The 13,044-nt window shown below is 42.3% G+C and overlaps 1 long non-coding RNA gene across 2 annotated transcripts; it reads left to right on the forward strand.

Annotated features, from left to right (window-relative positions):
• Positions 1 to 7,602: 7,602 nt before the first annotated feature.
• LOC133466747 (uncharacterized) lies at positions 7,603 to 11,073 on the forward strand. Of its 2 annotated transcripts, XR_009785028.1 has the most exons (4): positions 7,603 to 7,783; positions 10,183 to 10,255; positions 10,423 to 10,499; positions 10,603 to 11,073. It is a non-coding gene; the product is annotated as an uncharacterized LOC133466747 (long non-coding RNA). The 2 variants fall into 2 exon arrangements; XR_009785027.1 differs by lacking the exon at positions 7,603 to 7,783 and having other exon boundaries at positions 9,792 to 10,255.
• Positions 11,074 to 13,044: the final 1,971 nt, after the last annotated feature.

Raw genomic sequence — 13,044 nt, forward strand, 5'->3', positions numbered from 1 at the left:
CTAAAGCGCGGCTGAATAATGATGGTAGGCCAACCAGTGCATAACATGCAAATAGAAGCATTTGATAAGCTTTTATGTAATTCTTCCTCGTTTATTTTTATCTCATGTGACCCATTCTTCATTAACTACAGTATTCCTCTGTGTAGTTTCCAAGGTGACGTGTTTTTTGTTGTGTTTGTTTGTGTTTATCAGGCCTGAAAAAGAAAGGGCCACAAGTGTCTTGTTTCTTTCTGACTTTAATTGCTCTGGTTTTATCCCAAAGAAAGTATTTGGAGTCAAATTCTGAAAAACGAATATGAATGTGTGTTTGAGTAAAACAGAACAGGGCCTCTAATGTGTTCCGTTGGTCCCAATAGCGACAGGAAGTCGGGCATGTCATTGTATTTGGGGGGACAGAAGGGTCTTTGTTTGGAGCGATGTCGCTGAGCAGGTGCCTCACTTTCTGTAGCTCTCTCCACACATGTCTATCTGTGTTCATTTTTGGATTATTACGCATTTCGCATGTGCATTGAAATACAAAAAAAATAAAAAATTCACTCACTGGAAGTAGAAATATTCCATCCATTCCATTGTCACAATTATAAAACCCTTTTATTTACTGTACGGAATGAGAAAATAAAATCTAAACAGTGATGCAAGTACAAAAATAAGATAGCCACTGTTCATGAAACCTAAAAACAATAGATCAGTCTTTAACAACAAATGACCAAGGCATAATGCAAATATTAAAATTTTACAATTTGGAAATCATTACTTTAACTTTGGGATGAGATGTAGCCTTGAATAAGATCAATATTATTATTTCCCATGTCTTGACAAAGTCTTGATATTCAAATGCATCGTCTAAAAGAAGCGCCATTCGATTCCCTCTGGTCCCGTGTGCTCATCCCATAATATGCATCTGATGACATCACACCAAAGTTATGCTACCAATAGCAACTTTGCTCTGGGGCTTACTCAAATAGCTTGGTAAATGAAGTGGCCTAGATCTTTTTTTGTTTGTTTATTTGAAACTTCATGAGCTGCAAGTGCCCTGCAAAATATGTAAAAAAAATAAAATAAAGAAAAGTCAGGGTTTAAGACATAATACGTTAACACATTACCATAGATTCGATCCATTTCTTACTCTGTGGACATTTTAGGTTTTTCATTTAAAGCCGCTACTCTAGTTACCTTTTTCTCTGAATAATACAATTTTACAGTTTTAAGTTACCTTGAGTTTTTCGAGTCACAAGCCATCACTTGATCTATTATTATTGATTTATTTATTTTTTTGCATTGCTGGCCAAAATTTCTTTGTAGTAGTTGTAGCTGCAGTTCAGTGTCCATGCTTTTAGCGATGGTGCTCGATTAGTGAGTCTGGTGCTAGTACTTACTGTATGCATGGGGACTCGCCTCGGAGCCCGTAGCATTGGATGAGTCAAGTTGTTGAACAAATGTTTAGCGAGGGTCCACTAGAGGTTTGGTTGTTTGGTGTCAGTTGAGCCTGGATGGTTGTTTATGTTGGTGCGTGCTGCTAGCCTGGATAGGCTGGAGGGGCTGGCATTCGGGAGCTTGGAGTGATTCCATAAAAATGTAGAGTAGCAATCCAACAAAGTGTGAATTCATGATTGGTACGCTTTAACCGATAAATTACCAGGAATATAAGGAAAGAGTAGACAGCTTCAATGAGCATGGATAGTGTAGAACACACATAGTTGTTGACTTTTGGTTAATAATTACACTTTATAAAACCATTTTATCTTTTTACATTGTCTTTTATTATGTTTTAGGTGTTTTATACAATAAAGTAGAGCCTTTAAGAACTCTGGGCGGATCTCATCCTCCCCAAGGGACCTGCCACCAAGGAGCTTTTTAACCCCCTCAGTGACCTCAGAGTCCCCAGACTTTACTTCCTCATCGGAAGGAGTGTCGGTGGAATTGAGATCTTCAAAGTATTGGAGGCACGAAACAGTGCCAACTCGGTTGGACTCGATGTCCCCCAACTTCCCCGGGATGTGGGCAAAGTTCTGCCCCAGGTGGGAGTTGAAGCTCCTTCTGACAGGGGACTCTGCCAGACGTTCCCAGCAGACCCTCACAATACGTTTGGGTCTGCCAGGTTGGACCGGCATCTTCCCCTGCCATCGAAGCCAACACACCACCAGGTGGGGATCAGTTGACAGCTCCGCCCCTCTCTTCACCTGGGTGTCCAAGACATGCGGCCACAGTTCCGATGACCACAAAGTCGATCATCGAACTGCGGTCTTGGGTGTCCTGGTGCCAAATGCACGTGTGGACACCCTTATGTCTTAACACGGTGTTCATTATGGACAGTCCGTGACGAGCACAGAAGTTGAGTAAAAAAGCACCACTCGTTCCTCTTAACCATGCCTTTCCATGTCTCATGAGGGAGTCCTCGGCAGGGGCTCTCATTTTGGAAATGAATTAATATGAAGGTCGTGGAACAGATTGTATTTGAATTACAAGCTGATGCCACTATTTTCTGTGCGGGATACTTTAACTTATGTTTCGCGATGGGCCTTAACGGCGACATGTGACCTTCAGAAACAGATCACATGACAGGAAGTTGAGGGGAAGAGAAAAGGTCAGACTGCGGGAAGCTGAGAGTGGCAGCGGCGCTAAAAGGAAAACATTGAACCACGGTGGCACAAGACCTCAACGCGCACATGCTAATACACACACACACACACATGCACTCTCACGTGTCAGAGGAAACGTGACTTGACCTCTTCTCTCTCCTCGCCTATAGGCGCGCTACTGTCGGAGACGCCAACGTTGTTGTGTGTGCATGCGGCAGGTTGCCATGGCGATGGTCCTTGTTGCTCATGATATTGACTAAACAGATGTATGTTAACAGGAGGGGGCTGGGTCTGGAGGGGGCATTCCTGTGCTGGCCAAGAAGATGTGACCATGTGAAAATTTACAAGAGAAACCTTTTTTTTCTTTTTTTTGCCACAGATAGCACGTTGGCACGTCCGAGCACGGCAGCAGATGTGGTTGCCTCGCTCGGGCCCTCTGCAACGCAGCTGTACTCATGCGGGAGTACTGCGAACGTCCATATTAGTTTCGGACCATGTGTGCGGGTTGTTTATAGGGCCGTGAAGCAGTGTCTAGGCATGCGTACATATGCGTTCCCACCACCCGTTTCCAGTCGGATGTGTAACACGGATATATTTACCTCTCTCTCCACCATCTGTCCATCTTTAAAAGTGGAAATTGTGACATGGGGAGGGGTGTTTCATAAGGAAGCAGCCCCGTATCTCTTTCGCACTTACCAGTCTTGTCTATGGCCCTTACCTCTAGAGAATGCTTAATATGGCAATACAGTTGTGGCTTGAGATACGAATTTAATTCGATCAGTGGCCACGCTTGTAACTCAAAATACTCGTATCGCAACTCATCTTTCCCCATGAACTCATTCACTGCCAGCTTTCCCACTTAACATGGATAATTGACTTCTAAAGCCATCAATGGCAGTGAATGTGTTAAAAGGAATTGCAGCCTCCTCCAAAAAAACTAAATACTTGTTTTTGTTTTTAACAAAAAAATGTAACTCAATAGTATTATACATTTTGAAAATATAGAGTGATAACTTTATTAAATTTAGCGTAAGCATTTAACAGTTTGGGCATCATAATTTAATGCTGGCATCCAATTCGGTGTGCTGCTCCTTCTGGTGTGCCCGCCTTGGCGACCGGGAGGCAGTACTGTATAATACAGTCATGCAGACACAAATGAAGAAGAAGAGCCTTTTTCTTCTACTACTACTACTACTTAGTAAATTGCTGTAAATTTTACTACCATGTTGCACACCATATAAGCATCTCCAGTTCCAGTAAAGACTATAGTATGATGCAAACGTGGATGGACACCCACATGTACACGTTTGGCAACAGGATCGACACACCTGAAGAAACCTACAGACACACACACTTCGCGTTAAGTCACACTTGTTACATGAGTCCCATTCTTTTGTTTGTGTGTGTGTTTCCGTTTGTGTTGCCCTTGAATAGAAACTAGAGCGCGCCATGTAAAATAAACACGAGAACGAAACACACTTCATCACCACCGATGTAGTACAATCAACTATGTGCACGTGTTGTTTAGGAATACAGTGGTGCCTTGAACTACAAGCTTGATTTGTTCCGTGACCATGCTTGTAACTCATATCATTTGTATCTCAAATCCACTTTCCCCATTGAAATTAATGGAAATGCCATGAATATGCAACCAGTTCAGGGTGTACCCCGCCTCCTGCCCGATGACAGCTGGGATAGGCTCCAGCATGCCCGCGACCCTAGTGAGGAGAAGCGGCTCGGAAAATGGATGGATGGATGGATGCCATGAATATGTTCCAGCCCCCAGGAAATCCACCACAATAATTTTTGTTCCATGATTTTAATAGAGAAAAATAGCAACTCCAGTCATTGCTTGCAAGTCAAGGCCAAAAAAAAAAAAAAAGGCTGAGCAACAGCTCTAAAAAAAAATTAAAAATAAAAAAAAGTTAAAAAATAAGTCAGGGGCACTTGTAAGTCAAGGTACAACTGTACTGTACAAACAAACCTCTAAAGTTGAATGCCCTTGGAGTCCTACAGTTCAGTTTTTTTCTGGAAAAATGTGTTTCGACAGTCACCCAAAATTTCGACAAATACTTAAATGGGTTGCTTAATGTATACATTTTATGTATGCGGTAAATACGTGTTCACATTCATCTTCCAGTAATAATAAAAAAAAAAATGTTTTGCTGCACAACGCATTGAAAAGGCTTGGAAAAACAAAAAAAACATGTTTTCTTTACCGAGTTACCAGTGGTAAATGTGATAACTATAAAATCAATACAAATTGGATAAAGGTTGACCAATATTCTGCAACGGATTGCGTTCGACTTCAGAGTTTCCACTGTATGAAATTGAGTCACAAGAACTTCAGAAGAACTAAATGCTTTTTTTGGGGGGGAGGCTTATGTGGCGTGTTTGTGATGCCACTACATTCGGTTAGCAGTTGCAAAGAGGGAAAAACGTGATGAAACCAAATCGAATGTTGACGGGCGTCTTGGAAGGAATTATGTTCAACCTCCGTTGTGTTAAAACCCATTACAACAAGCTAATAAATGCTAACTTCCTTAGCATGAGCTAGAGAGCACATTTTGGACCCATCGTAAATGCAGATTTGGGGGTTCCCCATTTGTCATGTAGAAGGTGCCGGAACTTATTTTTGCACAGCTGTAATACGTGTGAGTCAGATGCACGGAAGGGAATCCAAACAGTGTTTTGCAATAAGAGTTCTATTATTCATGTTTGTACAGAGTTCTTCCTGTGTATGTTCTCTACGTGCATATGTGTGTGTGTCTGTGTGTGCTTTTACAGAGTGTAGTTTCATTCACGAAGCCAGGGGATGAATGTTTGCAATGTTATTGTGTCGGCGCTGGCCCGCGTCCAGAGGAAGTGCTCGGCTTTGACAATGCGCTCAGCAGGAATGCACTGCAGGCCGCTGCCGCCGCCAAAGTGGGCGTGGCACTGCTTGGGGGTCGGAAGCCAAGTTTGGTTACTTCAGATTTTTTATTATTTTTTTTTGGGTAGAAGAACCGTCCTGCTCTGTTGTTGTGCAGAAAGAGAGGGAAGGAGGAAAAGAGGTTTGTGAGTTCTTGTCGACCGTTGTGTGAATAGATGTGAATGAGTGAAAGGTGTGTGTGTGTGCAAGTAAGTTTTTTCCTGTGTGTGTGTGCATGTGTGTTTTCTCTTGGAGAGGACGATCTGAAAGGAATGCAACTGTTTCCCTGCACATGTCCACCCCCCTTAGGCAGCCAAGGGGCCTGTTGAAAACAGACACGCAACCATGAAATACACGCACGCGCGCACACACACACACACACACACATACACACACACACACACACACAGAGCGAGGTTGTGGCATGGAAGGAAGTATCAAACTACACCGGCGGAATACTTATCAAGACTTGAGGAGCAAAAGCTGCCCATTAAGATTCCAGACCTTCCCTGCGTAACTGCTGCAATAGGAAAATAACAGGAGCGCTGTAGAATGGAGTGAAACGTTTTATGCAACAAATATTTCCAAAGTTACACGTCTTTTTCAACTCTGTTTCTGAAGTTCTGAAAATGTGAAGAAAACAGAATGGCAGCACAAAGCAGACGTCCGCTGAAGGCTGAAAACCATGTTTGACTTGTTTTAGTCTTTCTCCTTCTAAAAAAGATTTCTACCATTTAAAAATTCTGACCCGCCAGGAAATATTGTTCCCCTTGAGTTCTTTAGGTGGCAAAATTATTCTCGTCCTAAACTGGATAGTTTTTGTGTAATCGTACTGGCCAACTAAACAACCAAAAAAACAGCAATCAAAACAAAATGTTTGGATGAAACACTAAAATGGTACTGAGCAGTGCTGCGACCTCGACCAAGACAAAACAAAACTGTCAATTGAGAAGTGGAATCCAACTGCAAGAATTACCCATCGCAGCTCCATCTATTATATATTGTGGGGCACTTCCCCAATGCAAGCAGACTGTAATATTGAACCAAGTGAAAACTAATTCCCAAATAATTTCCCCCCCCCTTTTTTTTTTAAACCAAAATTTCCCGTTTTGTTTGGCCCAGGTGTCACAGTGGGAGACTGGTCAGCACATCTGCCTCACAGTTCTGAGGACCGGGATTCAAATCCCGGCCCCGCCTGTGTGGAGTTTGGATGTTCTCCCCGTGCCTGTGTGGGTTTTCTACGGGTACTCCGGTTTCCTCCCACATGCCAAAAACATGATTGATTGAAGACTCTAAATTTCCCATAGGTGTGAATGTGAGTGCGAATGTTTGTTTGTTTCGCGTGCCCTGTGATTGGCTGGCGACCAGTTCAGGGTGTACCCCGCCTCTTGGCCGAAGATAGCTGGGTTGGTCTCCTGCACGCCCGCGACCCTTGTGAGGATAAGCGATACAGAAAATGGATGGATGGATGTTTGGCCCATTCGCAACCGTTCAACAAAGTTTTGTGGTTAAGAATTATTTTTCTCTTCTTAACTTAAAATAATTCAAACATTTGTCACGGCGATTCATCCAGATTTGCTAACAAATTAAGCATCCACCGGTGTTATCATAATTGAAAAAATCCACACAAAATTTGCCTATGCCCGCTGCAAAGTTTCACACTAATCGTTTCAGTCCATCCCTGATCAAAATAATTGGTGTCCAATGAAAAGGACATACAGCTACGTAATTTTTAAAGATATTTTTAAAAATCTACCAATAATCATAGTTAGTTAGTCGAACTTTAGTGAGTGAAGTTATTTTATTTTTTAGATACATGCATTACCTTGGAGAGACAAACTTCCCTATGTATTACATGTCTAATATGAAGTAGTGATTTAATTTTAGCTTGAGTTAATTTCTCTTTTTCAACACTTTTGTGTGACAGCATGAATGAATGTTAACGTGTCGCGCTAGTTCTTCTTATGTGATGCTTCTTTGGGGCCACTAGTAGGATGTATGACATGTGCACAGTGGTCTAATGGTGCTGTATAATGTGAGAACGGCTCGCAAAGAGGCCTCTGTGCTGGAGGCCTGGCTGCAGACTGGCAGTGCCTGATGATAAGAGGCTGTGGCCTGGATGGCCTCTCGGAGGGGAAGTGATGCAAGACACTAGCTCTTTGTTTGGTGGCATTACTTGGTCCCGTGCCAGTGGGCCCGCTGAAAAGAAGCCGAGCGCTTGGCTTGTTTGCTGCCTGGGTGACTGACTCCATGGTGGTAATGCTGACTGCCTGCATGACTTGCATGGAAGAAGGTAAGCAGGCCTGAGGAAAAAAAAATAAAAATCGCAGCTAATCTCTTTTCTTCGGCTTTCTTCTTCCGTATTCACCTTAGCCTCAAAGTGACACTTGACCCGTGAATAAGGAAAATTTAACTCCATATTAAGTGTCTTTACATTAGATTTTTAAAATGCTTGGAAACACTCGGAATTTCAAATCTTAAAGAATATTACAAGACGTTTGTACATTATAACTAAAAAACAGAAACAGTTTTGTTTTAATTGTGGAATTTTATTTTAGAGGAGCTTGACTGCAGCAGGAAAATGAACTATAGCAGCAAAGTGGAGAGTGTGGAAGATAGAACATTTCAAATAACATCAGCATATGGTTAGGAACACAGTAAGGAAACACCAGCATTTGTTTTATTTTTGCTAGTAGTCGTTTATCTTAGAGGAGAGTGAGAGCAACAAGAAAATGGGCCAGTGCAGAATGTGGAGGCTGTGGCGTATAATAATGTGGCAACAGAGAAAGCACACATTAGCATGTACAACCCCAATTCCAATGAAGTTGGGATGTTGTGTTAAACATAAATAAAAACAATACAATGATTTGCAAATCATGTTCAACCTATATTTAATTGAATACACTACAAAGACAAGATATTTAATGTTCAAACTGATAAACTTTATTGTTTTTAGCAAATAATCATTAACTTAGAATTTTATGGCTTCAACACGTTCCAAAAAAGCTGGGACAGGGTCATGTTTACCACTGTGTTACATCACCTTTTCTTTTAACAACATTCAACAAACGTTTGGGAACTGAGGACACTAATTGTTGAAGCTTTGAGGGTGGAATTCTTTCCCATTCTTTCTTGATGTACAGCTTCAGCTGTTCAACAGTCCCGGGTCTCCATTGTTATATTTTACGCTTCATAATGCGCCACACATTTTCAATGGGAGACAGGTCTGGACTGCAGGCAGGCCAGTCTAGTACCCGCACTAAGAAGCCACGCTGTTGTAACATGTGCAGAATGTGGTTTGGCATTGTCTTGCTGAAATAAGCAGGGGCGTCCATGAAAAAGACGTTGCTTGGATGGCAGCATATGTTTCTCCAAAACCTGTATCTACCTTTCAGCATTAATGGTGCCTTCACAGATGTGTAAGTTACCCATGCCATTTGCACTAACACAGCCCCGTACCATCACAGATGCTGGCTTTTGAACTTTGCGTACATAACAGTCCGGATGGTTCTTTTCCTTTTTGGCCCGGAGGCCACGACGTCCACAATTTCCAAAAACAATTTGAAATGTGGACTCGTCGGACCACAGAACACTTTTCCACTTTGCATCAGTCCATCTTCGATGAGCTCGGCCCAGAGAAGCCGGCGGCGTTTCTGGGTGTTGTTGATAAGTGGCTTTTGCTTTGCATAGTAGAGTTCATGTTGCACTTACGGCTGTAGCGCCGAACTGTATTTACTGACATTGGTTTTCTGAAGTTTTTCCTGAGCCCATGTGGTGATATCCTTTACACATTGATGTCGGTTTTTGATGCAGTGCCGCCTGATGGATCGAAGGTCACGGGCATTCAATGTTGGTTTTCGGCCTTGCCGCTTACATGCAGTGAGTTCTCCAGATTCTCTGAACCTTTTGATGAAATTATGGACCGTAGATGATGAAATCCCTAAATTCCTTGCAATTGTACGTTGAGGAACATTGTCCTTAAACTGTTTGACTATTTTCTCACGCACTTGTTCACAAAGAGGTGAACCTTGCCGCATCTTTGCTTGCGAATGACTGAGCAATTCAGGGAAGCTCCTTTTTTACCCAATCATGGCACCCACTTGTTCCCAATTAGCCTGTTCACCTGTGAGATGTTCCAAACAGGTGTTTGATGAGCATTCCTCAACTTTCTCACTTTTTTGCCACCTGTCCCAGCTTTCTTGGAACGTGTTACAGCCATAAAATTCCAAGTTAATGATTATTTGCCAAAAACAATAAAGTTTATTAGTTTGAACATTAAATATCTTGTCTTTGTAGTGTATTCAATTAAATATAGGTTGAACATGATTTGCAAATCATTGCATTCTGTTTTTATTTATGTTCAACCCAACGTCCCAACTTCATTGGAATTGGGGTTGTATGTTTATTTTTTTTGTCTCCTGCTGTTTAACACAGAAGAGACTGAGGGCAGCAAGAAAACTGCCCACTGCAGTAAAGTGGAGACTGTAGAGTTAAATGCACATTAGCATATGTGTTTATTTTTGTCATTTATAGTAGCAGTTTATCCTACAGCAGTCTCCTCTAGGGTCAGGAAGAAAACGGACCACTGCAGCAAAGTGGAGACTGTGGAGTATAAATTAATGCAACAGGGTAAATTAATGTCTGCTTGGATTTGTAATTTCCATCATTTATTTATTTTTTTTATCCTGGAAGAGAATAAGGGCAGCAAAAAGACGGGCTGCTGCAGTAAAGTGGAGTCTGTGGAGCAAAATACTGCACAAACAGGGTAAGCTAACATTAGCGTGTGTGTTTAATTTTGTCATTTCTAGTAGTTGTTTATCTTAGAGAAAACATGGGGCAGCGAGAAAATGGGCCGACGAAGGAAAGTGGAGACTGTGGAGTATAATATTCCAGCAACATGGTAAACTAATGTTGATGTCTGTTTTATCATAGAGAAAACTAAGGGCAGCAAGAAAACGGGCACTGCAACAAAGTGGAGACTGTAGAGAATAATACTGCAAGGTAACATGGTAAGCTAAATAGCATGTGAGTTTCTTCAGTTCTACCAAATATGATTCCTTGCGTGACAAAGGGCGATATAATCCACCCTCCCATTGACTGACATTTTATAAGGCTGGGCCCCCGCGCCGCACACCCGCGTCTCCGCTGCTCCCTGCTCTCCTCCGACTGTTCCGGCAGCCCCCGCCCCCCTCCATCACGGCAAGTGTTGAAATGTGTGTTTTTCCTGCAGCTGAATCCTTCCTGTCACACTCGGCTTCATTTTACTTTTGAATTCCACTGAGGGAAGAAAAGTGGGTGGGGGGGCCGATGCATTGATACTGAGAGTGTGTTGTGTGTGTGTGTAAGGGCAAACAACACATGCATTCCACAGGTGACCTCAAATTGCATCAACCACTTCTGTGACATATGCAAACTAGAGCAGGGGTGGGAAACTTTTATTCTCTCATGGGCCTTATTAAATGTATGGACAATTATATACAAAATGTTTATCATTATTATAATGATACACTAAATATGTTTGGCCCTTTTATAACATTTCCTGCAAGGTTTTGTTTCAAGGTATTTGTATTTTACTGTCCACCTCACGGCGGCATGGTGAACGACTGGTTAGAGCGTCTGCCTCACAGTTCTGAGTACCGGGGGTTGAAATCCCAGCCCCGCCTGTGTGGAGTTCGCATGTTCTCCCCGTGCCTGCGTGGGTTTTCTCCAGGCACTCTGGTTTCCTCCCACATCCCAAAAACATGCATGGTAGGTTAATTGAAGACTCTAAATTGCCCGTAGGTGTGAATGTGAGTGCGAATGGTTGTTTGTTTATGTGTGCCCTGTGATTGGCTGGCAACCAGTTCAGGGTGTACCCCGCCTCCTGCCTGATGATGGCTGGGATAGGCTCCAACCCTCCCCGCGACCCTTTTGAGGATAAGCGGCTCAGAAAATGGATGGATGGATGGATGTCCACCTAACAGGTTTTAAAAATTATAATAATTTTTTCTGTGTAACAAGTACAAGAGAATCAAATGAATCGTGTCTTATGAGTTTCCCTTAACTTTATATAAATCGATTAATGTATGACAGGGCTTTATCATTACAGCTGTTGGGTGTGTGTCGGGAGGGATGACCTTATTCTGTGCTGTTGTGTAATGAAGTCAGAGTACAAGTCGAGCACAAACATGCTCACCTGCTCCATACAGCAACAGTACACAATGGTTCGGTCCACTGAGAGTTTAGACTGGGGTTGTGTCAGAGAAATGTTTTTATGACAGTTTAGGAGGAAATGCCATGAGAAATGCTATTAAAGGTAAGGACTACACCATTTTGCATCCACCCATGTGCTGCACACGTGTAAAACCACTCACACAAAAAACTGGCGAGTCCTCCAATAACGCACTACACAAACATAGCTGTCATTTCAAAGTGCAGGTAGTCAGGTTCAGTGGGTTATACTTAGGTCATATTTCTTTGGTGCTTGTCCTCATTAGGGCTACAAGTAAGCTGAAGCCTTTTCCAGCTGACTTTGAGCAAGAGGCGGTGCACCCAGGGAACCGAGAGACATTTAATCATCTTCAATGAAGGTAACATGCATAATTTTGCAATGTGGGAGGAATAAACCCTTGTATTAGTTTAATTAACTTGAATTCACGTATTCCCAAAAGTCTATTCTGTTCATTTCGGAGCATTTCTCTTGGCAGCACTGCTTCCAGAACATGAGGAATTGTTTTTCTTCTGTCCAATCAGATTTCAGCATCTATGTGCTACCACATCAATCTAATCTGCCCATGTCCTTCAGCATCAGCAGTGAAGGCCCATGTGACTTAAACTATTAGCAATATTACTGTTTCTTTAGTCAGTCAGTTTAATTTCTGATTGGTTAATTGGCCCCTGGTGATGCCAGCATTTTCCCGCCCTCTGAGTGGTCAGCGCAAATCTTGTTACAGCTCCAACTAGCAAAACGTGTATGGCGATCCACATACCATATTTTTAAAAATCAGCTTTTCTGGTCAGTATTACGTGTTTTATTGAAATGTTTTGTTTTTGCCATTTTCTTAGTTAAATATTGATTCTAATCTGCTACAAATGATGTAGTTGTCACAATTGCCTACTCTTATATTGCATTTAAAAAAAAAAATCATATTGATAGTTTCTATAATTTCAAAATGATTGTGGTTGTATTAAGAGGTGGATTAAGTCGAGTAAATACAAGATGAAGGCCCAGGGAGCAAATGCTTGGCCTACCATTGCCTGGTACATAGCCCTTGTGACTGTCTCACAACCATGCATTTGTAGCTTTTACTGTATCTCGCTAGACTCTGCAGGAAAACCACATACTGCAGTTGATAATAAAGAGTGGCAACTTCCTGTGTTGATCAGTAGCTATGGCTGACAACGATGGAGGTTGGGGGTGACAACGTAGGTGTGAAGGAAGTCAAAATGCAGGTGTGTGTGTGGGTGTGTGTGTGTGTTTTGACAGAGGCGACGGGGAAATAGGCCAGTTGCTCACCTGTTGCACAGTTGTGCCTGCAGGGCCTATTTTGCGTTTGTGAGACTTCCTTTTTCTCC

The sequence above is a fragment of the Phyllopteryx taeniolatus genome, chromosome 17, assembly GCF_024500385.1.
Source record: "Phyllopteryx taeniolatus isolate TA_2022b chromosome 17, UOR_Ptae_1.2, whole genome shotgun sequence".
NCBI classification, from domain to species: domain Eukaryota; kingdom Metazoa; phylum Chordata; class Actinopteri; order Syngnathiformes; family Syngnathidae; genus Phyllopteryx; species Phyllopteryx taeniolatus.